The sequence below is a fragment of the Balaenoptera borealis genome (genome assembly GCF_965194805.1).
Source record: "Balaenoptera borealis genome assembly, chromosome: 3".
Classification (NCBI taxonomy): domain Eukaryota; kingdom Metazoa; phylum Chordata; class Mammalia; order Artiodactyla; family Balaenopteridae; genus Balaenoptera; species Balaenoptera borealis.
Genome location: NC_138866.1, coordinates 16,807,076 through 16,822,767, shown reverse-complemented (window position 1 = coordinate 16,822,767; position 15,692 = coordinate 16,807,076).

The following is a 15,692-nucleotide window of genomic DNA, read 5'->3' as shown; positions in this document are numbered from 1 at the left end:
ATATGAATTAGTACCTTCCAGGAGTCCTTCCCCTCTCTCTTCTTTTCTACTCCTTACTTCTCATACACTAGCCCCTTTCCGCCTTTGAGAAATCTAGAGAGTAATTTTAGAAAGGTTCCTGCCATTTTTATAACTAAAAATATTAGGCTTCAGGATGATTCTGAATGTATCACCTTTCATAAGTGCTTTTGATATTAGACAATGAGCAGCTAACTTTAACAGAAAGATAAGAAATTAAGACCCACCAAGATTATTAGTCTTCTCCAATCAGTTCGTTTGAATGGAAAGGCCTGTTATCTTTAATGGTTTCACAACTGATATATGTAAAGATAAGCTAATTAAACTCTAGAGCTTTGCAAACAGTTATTATTACTATTACCCTGTTTAATTCTTATAAAAATGATGTGAGAAACCATGATCATTATCCCCATTTTACCAATGAAAAAGAAATTACTAGTTCACTCTTCCTAAGGTATTACATTATAAAACTAGAGGCTTTATAAAACTAAAGCCTCTTTTTAATATGTCAACCCTTATTAAAATACTGGTTGGCAACAAATTCAAAAAAAGATAATTTTTCCATGATAAGGACATCAATATATTAAAACAGCACCTCATATATAATCTTCTAAGATGATCTTTCCAATTATGTTACTATTACACTTTTTGTTTGTTTGTTTTTAATTCCTGTCAACACTGTAGATTCTGAACCGACCTGTAGAACAGACTGACTTCCCCTCCTCAGTATTGCCTCTGTGTCCACATTCATTTCAATAGTCCTGATCAATAAATGTGTCTGTTCTTCACATTCTCTTTTGAACTGATTATAATACCTCTCTTATTGATTTAGGAGTATAATACACTCTTTAACACCTGTTCATTTTTATATATGTGTGACAGTCACGATTCTACCTCTTTTTAATTAATTAATTTATTTATTTATTTTTGGCTGTGTTGGGTCTTCGTTTCTGTGCGAGGGCTTTCTCTAGTTGCGGCAAGCGGGGGCCACTCTTCATCGCGGTGTGCGGGCCTCTCACTATCGCGGCCTCTCTTGTTGCGGAGCACAGGCTCCAGACGCGCAGGCTCAGTAGTTGTGGCTCACGGGCCTAGCTGCTCCGCGGCATGTGGGATCCTCCCAGACCAGGGCTCAAACCCGTGTCCCCTGCATTAGCAGGCAGACTCTCAACCACTGCGCCACTGGGGAAGCCCTACCATTACACTTTTTGTTGTTTGTTGCTTTGCCTTGTTTTCCCATGGCAATGTATATATTTTGTTTTATTTTTATTTTGAAATTTTTTTACAATTTTAAAGGTTACTTTCCACTTACCGTTATTACAAAATATTGGCTATATTCCCCATGTTGTAAAAGACATCCTTGAGTCTTACATCCAATAGTTTGTACTTCCCACTCCCCAATCCCTATATTGCCCCTCCTCCCCACTCCACTGGTAACCACTAGTTTGTTCCTTATATCTGTGAGTCTGCTTCTTATTTGTTATATTCACTAGTTTGTTGTATTTTTTAGATTCCATATATAAGTGATATCATACAGTATTTGTCTTCCTCTGTCTGACTCATTTCACTTAGCATAATGTCCTCCAAGTCCATCCATGTTGCTGTAAATGGCAAAATTCTGTTCCTTTTTGTGGACAAGTAGTATTCTATCATATATATATACACCACATCTTTTCTACTCATCTGTTGATCGGACACTTAGGTTGCTTCCATATCTTGGCAATTGTAAATAATGCTGCTATGAACATTGGGGTGCATGTATCCTTTTAAATTAGTGTTGTTTTTTTTTTTTGGCGGGGGGGGTATATACCCAGGAGTGGAATTGCTGGGTCAAATTGTAGTTCTATTTTTAGTTTTCTGAGAAGCCTCCATACTGTTTTCCACAGTGGCTGCACCAAATCACATTCCCACCAGCAGTGTACAAAGATTCCCTTTTCTCCACATCCTCGCCAATATTTATTTGTGTTCTTTTTGATGATAGCCATTCTGACAGGTGTGAGGTGATATCTCATTGTGGTTTTAATTTGCATTTCCCTGGTGATTAGGGATGTTTAGCATCTTTTCATGTGCCTGTTGGCCATCTGCATTTCCTCTTTGGAAAAATGTCTATTCAGGTCTTCTGCCCAGTTTTTAATCAAGTTGTTTGTTTCTTTTGATGTTGAGTTATACTAGCTATTTATATATGTTGGATATTAATTCCTTATCAGTCATATCATTTGCAAATATTTTCCCCCATTCAGTTGGTTGTTTTTTTGTTTTGTCAATGGTTTCCTTTGCTGTGCAAAAGCTTGCTTTTAAACTTAATTAGGTCCCATTTGTTTATTTGCTTTTATTGCCTTTGCTTTAGGAGATGGATCCAAAATATATTGCTGCAATTTATGTCAGAGTGTTCTGCCTATGTTTTCCTCTAGGAGTTTTATAGTATCCGGTCTTACATTTAGGTCTTTAATCTATTTTGAGCTTATTTTTGTATATGGTGTTAGAGAATGTTTTAACTTCATTCTTCTCCATGTAGCTGTTCAGTTTTCCTAGTACCACTTGCAATATATATATTTTTAATTCACCCTAGTTGGGAATATTTCTTTAAGGAGAAGGTGCCATTGATTGTTTTTTCTCCCCTTTGGAGGTAATACCCTTTCATTTGTCATCTTTTCTCATTTTAACAAAAGCTGAGAAGTTGATAAAACATGAAACAAATTCTCACTTTTTTTTTCCCTTGTATTCAATCTTTGTAATGCACACTTAATGAATGTCTGCCTTTGGTTTAGTTTAAAAAAATAAAATAAAAGGGAAAACTTGAGTACACTGTTCACCTTTAGCTTGCCAATTGACAATGGAGGCTATCAAGCTGGTGTTGGTTTCTTTGAGAGTGTCTTTCTGCTGTGAGATCATTGTGACAGTATGTTTCCTACAGTGGCCCAAAAAGCCCATGGGAGTTTGGGAAGGTAGAGCAAGCGACAATTTGAGTTTCTGAAAGACAAAATTGTCTTTCCACCCTTCCCCTTCTCTTACAGATGCTATTTTGTACACGAGATAGTCACAAATATAACCCTACCCAGCAAGAGAGTCTTCACACTCATTCTCAGATAGATGTAACTCTGATGAAGCCAACCATGGGACAAGAATGATCCCATAGCACAATCTTGTAAACTGAAAGAAAGTGGAGCAGATACAGAAAAACAAAATTACAAAGTACATGAAAATTTCGACTCCCTAATTCTGTATGTGTGTGTGGAAGTGGTGGTAGTGAAGGTTGACTGAGAAATTAAATGCATTTGAGTCACCTAAATTTATGCAGGAAAAAAAAAGTATGTTTTGAGGATAAGGCACTTTCAAATCTTTTCATCTGTCCTTGTGTGCTAGCATAGTATTGGTGATAAAAGTAGTATAACTACCTATACTCATGAAACATTTTCTGGTTTATATAGATAGTTCATACTCCTTTGTGCACCACAGTTATTAAAAATAGACAATAATAAAAATATGCCTAAGATTTTCCTATGTTTATACAAAAAAACAATCTTCTCAGGAAGAATTAAATTAATTTGTGCACGTTATATCATTTTGATTTATTCTATGCAATACCATAATACAATGCCATAACAAAGAGTGGGGATCATTTTTTTTACACAAATAAAATAGCAAAAGGAAGGAAAATATATTAAATATTTGTTACCAAATAATCAAACTTCCACTTTGTTTTTTTCTCAAATTTTAGCTATTACAATTCAGTGACTGGAAAAATATAAAATGAGTGGCAGGTGACAGTGAGAAAGGGGTTTTCTATTTTCTTGAGCCATAAATAAGAATAAGAAATTTCCAAGGGAAGAACATCTTAGTTGTTTCATCTCCTCCATCTCGTACACACTCTTTTGTCTTAAGTAAGATAATAGGTAAAAAAAAAAAGAAAAGAAAATTGTGCTTCTATGGAGGAATATTATTTACATTATGGACTGAGTGAGAAATAACCAGGCTGGTTGACCCTTGAAGATATCAAGAAAGTTACCTTTCAATGATTTTTAACCAATTCAATCTTTTACAATTTTTCATACAATATTAGACTACAATTCTAAAATTTTCCCAGGCTGTTTCATAAAAGAACAGGTAACTGATCTCAATAGGCAGAGGTTCCTTGTCTGGAACCTGAAAGTTGTGAAATGCATGGATGGAATAATTGAGACCTTCTTTTTCCTTTCAATCACAGACATTAAATGAGTGCCTACTATGTGCCAAGCATTAGTACTGAACAGAACATGCAATGGCACTGACAGTATAAGGTTTCCACTCTAGTTCTTTATTCTGAGACTATCTTATTTCTGCTTTCTATTTTCCACTCCTTTACTGTTGTTTTAAGAGTACAGACATCAAGAAAACTTAATTCAAAAAGCCAGTGAGTTGAGTTAATCAGATGATGAAGAAATTATCTAGGTTGCTGGAAAAATAGGTTTGACATTAGAGTAAACAATGTAGCTGCCTCTAAAAAGAAACCCCACAATCTTAATGATATAACACAAAATTGTGTATTTTTTGCTCACACCATAGTCAGATGTAGGTGTTGGGGCTTTCTTCATCTTGTAGCTCTACGATCTGGAACATATCGCTTCTAAGATTGTCTCAGAAGGACAAGAGAGGACTGTTAAGATCATACCTAATGTTTTTAATGGCCAGTTCTGAAAGTGTTTTGCACTATCTCCGTGCACATTCCATTGGCTAAAATTTGTGACCTGGTCCCCACCTAACTGCAAAGGAGGCTGGGAAACACAGATTTTTAGTGAATAGTAAAAGGCTCTGTAACAGTGTATCCTTTTGCTCATCAAGTTTTCTTTTACTCCTTGCTTCTTCTGCCCAAAGTTCCATCCATTGACTGCATTCAGCTCAAGGTCAAGTCTCTTTGGGTGAAACGTAGTCTTCTCCATCAGATTTGCCTGTGGTTCTTCTTGGTGAAATGACTGACTGGCTAATAAAATTGATAGGTTATCCGTACTTTTCTTATACACACACATACTGACACACATACTGAGGGGTGGAGTAGGGACTGGATAACTACAACAAAATCTCAGCATTAGATAGAGAAAGAAAAGCAGACACATAATAGGCATTGCATAATGGTTATGTGAAAATCATAGAGTGCAGAAATAGAATGATTTTCTTCCATAGCAGTGGAGGAGGCTCGATGGTTTGATTCTTGATTCTTTGGGTAATAGCCCCTTTGAATTTGCTCCCATGTGCCCCCACGTGACATTTGTTGTTGTTTCTGTTGCAGGTGTCTTTTTGCTCAGGGAAGATATTTCTCCCTAACTAGTTACATTACATATTTTGAATGACCAAATTTCACAGTTAGTGCAAATAAAGATAGCTTCCAAACAGTAGGGTATGTCTTCCATTCTTACAACCCCTTATTTTAATAATGGGGGAAAGCACTTATTCTGCCTTCAACGATTTGAGGAATCACTCTTGGAATCACCTGACTGCCTTTTGAATAAAGGATCACAGAAGCATCCCACTCATAACACATTCACCTCTTGGCACGATGTCTACCAGACACTCTCCAACACAGGCTGTGACTTCTTGCCTTCATTTTTTGCAGCTTTATTCCCAGTGACCTATCCACCTGTTCCTAAATCTTTCCTTGGTGTGATCCAAGGCAATGGAGAACTTGAATCGAAGGGTTGTAGTAACCGCCAAGAAGGTCACAGAGATTTTGGACTGGGTAAACTGCAGTCACACTCTACTGGAGAGCAGGCATCTAAAGTCAGTGCCAAGGCAATCATCATATATTGGTGAAATTACCCTTGAGATATCCCTTAGAAAACCTTGTTGGAGGCTGACAATTTAGTGAGTCCAATGAAACAATTTTTCTTCAGTTTTGAATTAGATCATTGTTTCATTGGTCTAACATCAGGTATAGTAGCTGGATTAAAAATAGGGTATATGAAAAAATATATGTATCTTTAAACGCTAGAAGCCTATTAAGGCAGTTTAAGATTCTATCCCTGTAAATGGTGAAAAAACCAGGCTGGATTAAAGGAAGGCAAATTGGCATCCTCAACCCAGCCTCACTGAGGGAGAGAGAACAGCCGACAGAATGGCTTGCATGATTTAAATTTTTATTTATTTTTCTCTCTGTCTCACTTTGCAAAGCATATATAGTTGACTTTATGTGAGTTAAGTGAACATAGAATGGGACTTCATACAGATTAGGCTGCCTGCTTCAGAATGATTGCTCATTTAGAGACAATTTTGAGACATACAATACTCCTGTGATGCAACTACCATTCCATACCACAAGTCATCTCGCAGTTGCCTTCTGAGCCACTGCAAAATTCCAGGAAATATATATAATTTCTTGTTATATAAAGAATCAAGAAAAACACATAACATTATATATATATTATATATATATAAATATATATATATATTTAATGCACACACATATATTGCTTGCTGTATTTAACCATAAGCACAATTGAATTGCAAAATGAGGATATAATGACTCTATGGAAGAAAAGTGCTGTATAAATCAGAGGCTATAAATGCACTACATGTAAAATATCCTAGTGCAACTTTAAAATTTAATAACCTTGGATTAACCTATGGCAGAAACAAACGGCAAGCGTCATGTGAAATCATATTTCATAGACTCTAATGTGAATATTTAATGTCCTTTTTTTCGGTGCTTACTGGGCTCTCAGAAAGCAATGCATTATTGACCCATTATTTTTCATAAAAGCAGTGGTCAATGTTAAATTTACCTTCTTGTAGTTTTGTAGCATTGCATTTTTCCTGATCTTTGATGGTGCCAATTTCTATTAGTGCTTTCTTCCAGTATAATGTTGCTTTTGCTACTTTGTTTGGAATACTTGACAATTGTGGGCAATTTCGTTTTCAGATCAACTTTCATGTTGACCAGTTTCTTGCCATCTCATGCACCTATTCCCGTGGAAATGTTTTTCACATTTAGCAGAACTTCACGTTGCTCATCAGACTGTATTATTTAGCATGTGTTGAGTATCCCCCACAACTAGAAACCATACTGATGAGAAATCTGATCTTCATTTGTCCTATCCCATTATAAATTTTCATGAATTTATTCTTTTTCTTGAAATTTAAGTGGAAATGGATATCTTCTTAATCAATACTCAACTTTCTGGTAATTCATCTAGGGTTTTGTTTTGGTTTTGTGCGTTGTAATTTGTTTCACACTAATCAATCCAATTCCTGTGGCCAGAACAGATACCCATTGTACACATCTTTTAGCCTAACATACGAGGGGTAAAGAATAAAATATATTGGTAATAGAAAGCAAAAGAAAGATTTAACTTTTGTGTTTCCATGTGAACAATAGAAACATTAATAAAAGCCTGCTTTACAGAGGTGTGGGTAGCATTAAGAGAACAAACAAAAATTGGTGAGGAACCAAGGAATTAGCAACAGAGGTAAGAAGTCACCACCTCATAGCTGAAGAGACAAAGGAAGGAAATAGAATTACCAGAGTCTGGTGAGAACAGGACATTTGGAAGATGCAGCTGTAGTCATGTGGGGATGTAGCTACTGCTAAGTATGTAACTTTGATGTAGGAAGGGAACAAGGAAGAAATGGTCCTCCTCTGTCTTTCCTCACCTTCCTGTGTCATATTGGTGCTTTTCAGTGTCCACTGTCCACTCTACCTTCAGAATATGTCCAAGATCTGACTAATAATCCCCATCACCTCTACATTTAGCTCTCTGGTTCAAGCCATTATCACCATTTCTTTGTATTATTGCAGTAGCCTATGTGTGTGCACCAAATAGAAACCAGCCAGCAAGGGTATCTGAGGGCTGCAACAAGACAGAGAATTGTGGAGAAGACTCTAGAGGGACAAGATAGAGACTTACCTGGCAGTAACAGGGACTCCAGTGGTTATCTCTTCAACAGGGAAGTGTTACAATAATTATATGAGCTTATAATGTTCACATGAGACTACTTATGTACCTCACAAAGACTCATGACTAATGGATGGATTTTAGCCAATGGCTGAAACCACACACAGCTATTAATTGGAAGAATAACTTAGGTCAACAAAGTATATATTCTGTTGTCATTTACTTATGATTATTATTTTATGTCAGTCAGTAACGATGTAGTTGAATCGCAACACTGTGCATACTTTACAGTTGTATTCAATATTTTTATAAGTTTGTTGTCACTCAAAAGGATAGCATCTTATAAGAAATTACCCTTCATTATAGAATTATAGATATGACTTGAGAGTATGGAGCTAAGAATAATTGTTACCCGTTTCGGGATTCCTCTTAAATGGCACTTGGTAGTCATTGCGTGCTTTTCCTTCATACCATCTGATGTGGTTATATCCATTCATGGCAGGATGATTGTTCCATCCACAAAACTTTAGGTTAAATACCCTACAGTTTTCGGATTTAGGTAGAGTGCACACTCATACCTCTGTTTTCATTCTTTCATTCAACAAATATTTACTGAGCTGGTGTCAACTACTGTGCCAATTTGCCTGGACCACAGAGGTTTTCTGTGACAGACAATTTTCAGTACTAAAATTGGACAAGTTTCAGGCAACCTGGAATGAGTTGGTTACCCTAAGCACCTATTATATGCCTGTTATAAGAAAAGTCCTATTCTTGAAGGGCCATGTGCTACTAGGAGACAATAATATGTTGGATTGTGCTAGGTGCTAAGTAAAAATATAATAGTTATGGAACGTGTTTCTAATTTGAGTTAGGGTGGCCAGAAAGATTCATTGAGAAGGAGGAGTTTAAGTAAAAGTATTAGAGAGGTGAGTTAACAAACATGGTAATATCTGGGGGAAGAGATAAGAGGTCAAAGAAACAGAAAGCCAGAGTCCCTGTGGTGAAGGTGTGCCTGGTGTGTTCTAGGAACAGCAAAGAAGGTAACCTGGTGTGACTCAAGTGACTGAGGAGATGAAGTCAGAGATAAGGCCAGAAAAGTAATGAAACCAGAAATTATTTGAGAAAATGGATCACTGTAAGTGCTTGGGCTTTGGAAACTTTTGAGGAGAGACATAATATGCTTTCACTTATATTTAAGAATTACTGTGCTGCATTATTGAGAATAAACTATGGAAAAGGGGCAAGAATTAAGAATAGAAATCCGTTAGGAGGCTACTGCAATAATACAAAGAAATGGTGATAATGGCTTGAACCAGAGAGGTAAATGTAGAGGTGATGGGGATTATTAGTCAGATCTTGGACATATTCTGAAGGTAGAGTGGACAGTGTTTCCGAATGAATTGAACATGATCTGTGTAGAAAATAGAAGAATCAAACAGGAATCTAATATTTTGACCTAAGAAACTGAAAGAATTGAGTTGCTTGTTACTGAGATGGGGAAAATGTAAAGGAATTAGGGCTACAGGGAGTGAGGGAGATCAGAAGTTCAATTTGGGGCACATTATATTTGAAATATCTATTAGACCTCCAAGTGGGTATATTGAATAGGCAGATGGTTATGCGCATTTGGAGTTCAAGGGAGAAGGATGAGTTTGTTAGTGTTTAAGGCCGTGAGGTCAGGTGAGTGTAGACATGAAAGAAAAGAGGCAAGTACTGAGTCCTGGAGCTCTCCATGTTTTAGAGGTCGGGGGAAAAAAGCAAAGGAGAGAAATAGAAAAGTAGGAGGAAATCTAGGAGCACGTGCTGTCCTGGAAGCAAAGGAAGTATTTCAAGGAGGAAAGAGTGATCAATTTTATTGCATGCTGCTTATAGGTGGAGCAAGGGAAGAACTAAAGATAGCTTCATAACAGGCAGGTCACCTCTGTGATGTGGAGGTCGTTGGGGACTTTGAAAAGAGTAGTTTCAATGGAAAAGCCTGATTGAAGTGAACTCAAGAGAGAATGGGAGGAGATACATTGAAGAGAGTGAGGATATATAAAACCCTTAGGAGTTTTGCTGAAACAGGAAAGAGATAATGGAATAAGAAGCTTGATGTGGAAGTGTGGTTAAGACAGAAGAATTTTTAAGATGGATTAACAATAGCATATATGTGTGCCACTTAGAAAGATTCAGAAAAGAGGAGAAAAGTTGATGGAGAGGCAAAGAAAAGGGAGAAGTTCTAGGCAAAGTCTTTAAGTAGGGCAGAGAACAGAAGTGTTGAGGTAGTACACCGATGTTCTTAGAAACCAATGGTAGTACCTACTCTAGTTTGAGACAAAAGGGATTTACACGAGATATAAGGACACTCACAGAATCTCTAGGCAGTACAGCAGAAACAACATCCAAATTATAACGCAGGACTCCCCCACAAGAAACCCCACAGGCCCCTGTTCCCACCACTGTGCTGGACCTGGATGTGATGGCTGGAACCTTTGCCACTGTGACCCACAAACTGTCTACTTCTGCCACCACCTTTGTGAGAGGGGAATCTGCCTCATTGTTTGAAGCACAGTCTGTTTGGGTGAGTTTGTGTCACATATAGGTCCAAACAGCTGGAGAGGACATGAGAGAAATGCTTTTGGCTTCTAAGTTGGAGAGGCGTGGACTACTTAAATGTGGAGAATTCCCCAAACATAGGAAGGATGCTCAAATATATCAAGTGGTCAAAAAGACATGACAAATATTTGTTCTAGTGTAGTTCTAATATTTCAAGGCTTAAAAATTCCTTGAATTTTTGAACAGGATAAAAAGAGTTTAAAATATGTTTCTCCAAAACATACATATTCATACAAATAGATTTGCCAACGTTAGAGATCATTTTTTTAAAGCCAATGATTTGTCCCTCCTTCCCCTCATTTTACATGTATTACAGATATAAATTATATGTATACATAAATTTTATATCTCTCTATATCTCTCTATATATGTGTATATAGACACACATGCACACACACATACATATATATCTTCTTATCTTCATAAGGCAGGAAATAGAATCCACACTCACACATGGATGAATAACAAAGACCTTAGTAAGTTATATCCTGTCATTTTACATTAATGGACTTAGGCAATTTTGGTTCAAAGTAAGTACACTATGTTACACATATTTTCAGATTCAATGTTTGTGCTTGTTTGGTTACTTTATCTCGGAATCATGATTCTTATTCTAGAACAGTTGGAAGAATCTGCAGCCATGAGAGATGGCTTGCAATAGCAAATATATATTAAATATTATATATATTTTTTAATATATATAAATGTATATTTTTAAAGCCTACATGCAACCTAATCAATACCAAATAGCTCATTATTTTACTCAGTAATCCCTCAACATGAAATTCCTTATTTCTATTTAAAGTCTCCACACCAGCAACTGAATTAATATATTTGCATAATAGAATGTCTCTCTTTGGGATAATAAAATCTTATATTTTACGTATTCAAACTTTTAAAGAGTCACCTCTTATTTTTTCTCTCCTAACCTAAAATAAAACTCTAATTAGAATAAAAGTGTACTTTTTGGTAGAACTTTAACATGATTTGAGCAGGGGAGTTAACAGATTCTCAAATAAAATTTTGAACAGTCAATACAGTATACTATTCTGGGTTCTGACTTCGTTGCTAATGACTTTTTTTGTGGACAAATTCACTCAGTAGCTTCGGTTAACTCAAACATTTCTACACAGAAGCAGTTGGGCATTGTATGATTGAAGGAGTCATGTTAGCTCTGTAACCCCAGGTCCTGTTCCACGGACACATTATGAGAGTAAATTTGAGCAGGGTTTAGCTACTCTCATAACCAGTCTCCACTGAGGCAATTTCTGTGCTCAAAGACAAACCAACATCCACAGTCCCCTTTTCTCTTAGGGTGTTTGGAGTTTATGTTGTACTTATGGTTACATCCTAAGCAGGATTAGTGACTTACTCTGGGAAAAAGCCTAGAGTAGCAAAGAACAATGGTTACTCTCAAAATTAACTATGGGAGATAAATCCCAGCAGAACAGGCACCGAAGTGAGAATTGACCTAGGATGGATAAATGAATAATAAAATATTGTATTTGGAATATGAGAAGCTTCCTAGTGTCAGTGGTGGAAAAGGGAAATTAAGAAAGGTGCTTTGTGATCAGCTAGAGGGGTAGAGTGGGATAGGGAGGGTGGGAGGGAGACGTATGTGGGAGGAGATATGGGGATATATGTATATGTATAGCTTATTCACTTTGTTATAAAGCAGAAACTAACACACCATTGTAAAGCGATTATATTCCAATAAAGATGTTTAAAAAATAAAATAAAATAAAATTGGTATACCACAAAAAAAAGAAAGAAAGATTAGGAGGGCCAGTGACCACTCAGAACTCTGAAAATTCCAGTCTGAAAAACTGCAGAGATATGTTTGTTTGCCAGATATTTCTGTTTCTGTATCAATGATAGAAAGACCCCTATTACCCTCAATTTTTTCTAATACTAACTTACACACGTACACACACACACTCCACAGATTTATCCATTGATATTTGTTTTTGGTTACCTATATATATATATAATTGGTTATATATATATATATATATATATATATATATATATATATATATATATGTATATAGATGGTTGGCTACTATTAGGTGTAAGAAGTAAATGATTTCTATCAGATTGCTTTTGTTTGTTCATTTTTGCCATATTTATTTATTAAATATAAGGTCCCTATTAGGGACTTTGCAGGATCTTAGGAATGCAAAAAGTGGCCTTCAGAGACAGAAGTTTCTGTATGAATCATGAGTCCACCAGTTCTTATGTGCAAGAGAAAATCTCTTTGTGTCTGAAATTCCTTCTCTGAAACATTATGGATAATTACAACTTACCTAGAAAGTGGGCAGAAGATGGAATTAGGTTGTGTATGTAAGCAAGGTAACTGGGATGTAGTAGGCACCAAATAAAAAGTCAATTATCTTTCATTCAGTCTGTTCTCTGGATGTTCAAATTGTGGGTATGGGATATGTAACAAAAATGTTTAATTACAGCATGATAATGTCTAATAGAGAAGTATGATATGGAAGAGGGGAGAAGTGCACAAAAGTTAGAATGACCATTTTCCCTGGGGAGAACTTTTTGACAGTTCTCCCTGGGGAGAACAAAAGTTCATCAGGAGGTCATCTTGGTTGAGATTTTTCATGATTTAGGATTGGCAGCATGTTTGCTTTAATGAGGGATCTAAAGTACAGAAGGGAAAAATAGTGACCTGAAACATTTTCTAAGTTTCGTGAAGAGGCTGGAGTTGGGAGGAGGCAGTCTATAAATGGATATCAAGACTAAGAACATCTTTGCTTGTTCACTCATTCAGTATTTATCTGGCATCTCTCATGGTCAAGCATGTGCTAGAAGCTGGGGCTCTAGGAGAATGAAGCACATTAATGGCTCTTGTTTAAGACAATCAAGTCTGCCTAATGGCTGTACATTTGCCCCTTAGAGCTTGGAATCTTGCAGGTGAGCACTGGTTTATGTATATGACTTGTATATACACCCATACAACTCACCCCCACATAACAGACTATTTTTGATAAAGAAGGGAATCAAGGTATCAAGTACAGAATATCAAGTATAGAGCTTTCATTATCTCTGTCTCTATAGGTCTAAGAACCTCAGGAGGTATCAACAGTTAAGAGAAAGTATATATATATATATATATATATATATATACTATATAGTCTAGAGTTGGTAATGAGTCCAAAATAATATGTTCAATTGAATAGAACAAAGGGAAGGGGCAGATTCTGAGTCCCAGGATGTTTACTCACTCCACACAGAGCATAATAAATATACAGGTGAATAACTAGAATCTCTTGTTAGCTTTTGAGTAACTGTGTTCTACATTCAGGAAAGGATCTCAAAACTGCTTTTAGATATATTTGAAGGATGCTGTCTTGGCTTAGTCAGAAAGCTCCCAAATAAGATGCTGAAATAAGATGAGGAAAACCTAGTAGTTTAAGGACATAAATAACTTGATTTTGCATGACGGCCTGGACCAATAGTTCACTTTGCTAACTATGAAATCATGTCTTCTTTTAACCTATCTCACAGTGAGAAAGTGGCAGTGTTATTTGCAGTAGCATCTTATTCTCTGTGATGGCAGTAATGTAGAGGTACGTAAGGGCTAGAGGGTACATACTTGAGTCCATAAGTGGCAGTGTAAACTCTTCAATAAAGGAAACCATATGAAGAATAAAAGATTACTGACTTAGGAAAAAAGGGTTAGACAAAGTTAATCTTATATAGACTAACTTTCCAGTCTTTTTGTAGTGAGAGTAAAAGAAAATTAGAATGCTCACAGCAAATAAATATTGCCTTACTGAATACACCAATTTGTCCCCAAGACCAACATTATCCAAGAGAACCTTCTGCAATGGTGGCTATGTTCTATATCTACGCTACCTAATACAGTAAGACACTAGCCACATATAACTACTGAACACTTTAAATGTGATTAGTATGATGGTGGAACTGATTTTTAATTTTATTTAACTTTAAATATAAACAACTACATGTGGTGAATGGCTACCATTGAACAGCACCAACCTAAACCTTACAAAGAGCTGATCAAAGTTTGAGCATGGGACCATTTTGATTGTAATCCTGTCAGTCTTGTTCTCTTAGTAAGAAGTGAGAAACCGACAAAGAAAATGTATTGGACTTAGGAACACAAACATAGGGCAGCAATGCAGCTGCCTCGTAAGTGCTCATAGGACCCGGACCTCAATATCGTTTGGTCAAATAGAGAAGCCATTATCCTTTGGTCCTAAATGAAAGCTAATCACCTGAATCTATATTTTTAGTTTCTTTTATTGAGAAAGTTTAGATACAGAGCTTGGTGTAGTCAAAGAATAAGACAGGGCAAAGAGTGGTAGGTAAGTATAATAGAAATTCTAAGTTTTATGTAATGATGATATTTGTTAGAACACTGTTTATCTAGAGTTTCATTTCTATTACCCTTATTTCTGGATTCCTACTGAATCTCATAACTTGCATTTTTAACAAACAGCATATGACCATTTTCTTTGCCTCTTTAGGCAGATAATACCCACATGGAGATTCCAAGGGTTTTTTCTCCATGTTGTTTAGCTTGTGGCTTTATTGATATTTTCATTATTACAAATAAGAAACCTGCATATCTCATTTTTATTTTTCTTTACAAAATGATGGTTGGCAGCATTCATCCTTTGCTGCCCTTTTTAAATATTTTTTGTGTTTAAGTCAACTGTCATATGAATGGAGATTGAATTAAATTAAGAAGCATTGGTAAATATTAAAGTAAAAGAAATACACACCACTGAAATGTAAGCTCTTAACTAATACATAATTAACACTTTACCCGTTGCGTATTTTTTGAATGAAGATGATTTTTATTTTTGGTAAATCTTGCCATGACATATGCTTCAAAGGCTTTGGAAGGAAGTTATTCCTATCCATTCAGTAGCCTAGGAAGTGTAGTGGAGAGAAGCATGCTGATATTCAATAAAAAAATTTCTTAATAGACCCAGAGGACACCTGTACACTTTCAGATGGGTCTAGCACCTGAAATTCATTAAGCTCAGATCCACTCATCCTTAAACTCCTCTTGATCATTACCTGTTCAAAGTGTTCTGCTCTTCTTTTCAATTACTTCCAATCAGATCAGGAATGACTTCCTATGTATGCTCTGAAGAAAAGGTGCTGGGGAAACATATGAGCCAATACACCATATGTACCAATGTACCACACAGACCCACAATGAACTCCTGT